Source organism: Heterodontus francisci, unplaced genomic scaffold, assembly GCF_036365525.1.
Source record: "Heterodontus francisci isolate sHetFra1 unplaced genomic scaffold, sHetFra1.hap1 HAP1_SCAFFOLD_43, whole genome shotgun sequence".
Classification (NCBI taxonomy): domain Eukaryota; kingdom Metazoa; phylum Chordata; class Chondrichthyes; order Heterodontiformes; family Heterodontidae; genus Heterodontus; species Heterodontus francisci.
In genome coordinates, this window is record NW_027141852.1 from 20,484,334 (window position 1) to 20,486,947 (window position 2,614).

Genomic DNA, 2,614 nt, shown 5'->3' on the forward strand with positions numbered 1-2,614 from the left:
ACTCCTGCTATTAGTTCTTCTGATCTTATGTTCGTATGATCACATTGCAGCTTGGTCCAAGCAGAGACGAAAGAGTGGAATTCCAGAGGAGAGGTGAGAGTGATTACCCTTGAGTGAGTGTGGCATCAAGGATCCCCAGCAAAATTGAAATCAATGGGAATCAGGGGAAAACTCTCCACTTGTTGAAGTCATACCTCCCCCAAAACAAGATGTTGTGGTTCGTGGAGGCCAATCATCTCAGCCCAAGACATTGCCTCAGGAGTTTCTCAGGGTAGTGTCCTAGACCCAAACATCCCAGCTGTTTCATTGACGACTTTCTCTTCAACATAAGTCAGAAGTGGGAATGTTAGATGATGACTCACAACTCTTCAGATACTGAAGCAGTCTGTGCCTGCAAGCAGCAAGACCTGAACAACATTCAGGCCTATGCTGATAAGTGACAAGCAACCTTCTGGCCACACAAGTGCCAAGCAGTGAACATCTCCAATGAGAGAGAAAAAAAAATCTACCTTTTGATATTCAGAAGTATTATCATCGTTAAATCCCCCACCATCAACATCTTGACCAGAAACGTAACTGGACCAGTCACATCTATGCTGTGGCTATAAGCGCAGGTCAGAGATTACGAATTCTGCAGCGAGTATCTCACCTCCTGACACCCCAAATCCTGTCCACCATCTACAAGGCACAAGTCAGGAGTGTGATGGAATACATCCCACTCAACAACACTCAAGAAGCTCAACACCATCCAGGACAAAGCAGCGCACTTGATCGGCACCTCACCCGCCACCTTAAACATTCAATCCCTCCACAACCAGTAAACAATGGCTGCAGTGTGTACCATCTCCATATGCACTGCAGCAACTCGCCAAGTATCCTTCAACAGCACCTTCCAAACTCGTGACCACTACCACCTCAAAGGACAAGGGCAGCAGATGCATGGGAACTCACTACCTGCAGGTTCCCCTCCAAGTCACTCACCATCCTGACTTGGAACAATATAGCCATTTCTTCACTGTTGTTGGGTCACAATCCTGGAACTCCCTCCCCAATAGCACTGTGGGTGTTCCTGCACCATATGGACTGCATCAGTTCAAGAAGGCAGCTCTCTACCACCTTCTCAACGGCAATAGGAATGGGTAATAAATGCTAGCCTTATCAGCGATAGTCACACCCAAGAATGAATAAAAACCAAATCACTCTCCACAGATTCCCCACAATCTGGGCTTGGACATTTACTTCAGGAGCACAGAGCTTTATATCACTGCAACATGAGTTCCAATCTTCATATTCTGTGCACTTTTCACATTATTTTCTACCAGTCCACTAGCTTTTATTAATTCAGTATTCGGGTCTCTGCTCCTCCGCCGTTTCTAACATCGCACCTCATACAAAAAAACACTCTGATCTAAAGTAGGTAGTAGATGACCCCTCATTTTAAACACCATCTGCCAAAGCATTGCTCACTCACTTAATCTATCAAGAAGATTTGAAAATAAATTTCTTGCCAAAGGATAATTTTCTGCATCTGCTCCCTCGCCATTTTATTTTCCCATTTGTCTTTCACATGGTGCAAATCCAGAGAAAGTAAAGATGGAAGGAAGGTGGGGAGGAAAAATCCTGCTCCGTTTCGTGATCCCTATTTGATCTTCATTCCAGTGCAGTTTGGGTGAAGAATTCCAATTGTCTGTCTCAATTTTAATAAAGTATAACCAATTCTGGAATCACTGTCTGGACATTGACAAGAACAGGTTTCGAGGCTGACTTTACACATAAACAATACACTGAACAGTTCATAAACTAGCGACAAGGATGGGATTCAAACCCACTTGTGCAGAGCACAATGGATTAGCAGTCCATCGCCTTAACCTCTCCGCCACCTTGTCAGTTGCATAGACATCGCTGTCACCTTCAGCACAGATTCTGGCTGTGCAGCCAGCTGTGTAATGATGGAAATATATCTTCTGTCAGTAAATGAAGTTGGGAATGGAGCGGTGTGAAACATTTCCAGACCATGTCCAACACGTTTCTACTCAGTGTGAATACCCACCACGGAAAGACTGGAACATACAATCATTTCATCACATCATGATTAACATCACTCAGACACCTGAACCATTAGGTCACTGACGAAGTCATGAACACCGAATTTCTCATGAAATGGCAACTGAACTAACTGACTGGAAGAATTGCTTTAACTCCACATGATCAGCGAGGCACAGCCTCAGGCCGACTTGTCGGGTGGTGTAAACAGATATCACTGCTTCTGATCTTCACCAGAACAGAGAGTGAGATGTAACATTGATCATCAAACAGACTGTGAGAGAATACAACAGAATAAAACACATGGAGAGACACTGTGGAATAACAAATAGATTTGATTGGAATGTTGAAATTTTGATTGGAATGGATAAAACACCAGAAACAGCAGATTAAATTGGGATTCTCATCATTATATTGATCTGGGACAGAAAAGAGAAACTGATGGAAAGAAGAGAAGAAGGAAGAAAAGAAAGGATGGAACTTTTCAATTTTTTCAGTTTTTTCACTCGTCCATCAAAGCTGATAAAAAACGTTTCAAATAACAGAGAATTTCACCAAAAAGGGAGATTAA

General features: G+C 43.1%; 1 non-coding gene across 1 annotated transcript; it reads right to left on the reverse strand.

Annotated features, from left to right (window-relative positions):
• Nucleotides 1-1,804: 1,804 nt before the first annotated feature.
• On the reverse strand, nucleotides 1,805-1,886 carry trnas-gcu (transfer RNA serine (anticodon GCU)). The gene has a single exon. It is a non-coding gene; the product is annotated as a tRNA-Ser (tRNA).
• Between the last annotated feature and the right edge of the window lie 728 nt (nucleotides 1,887-2,614).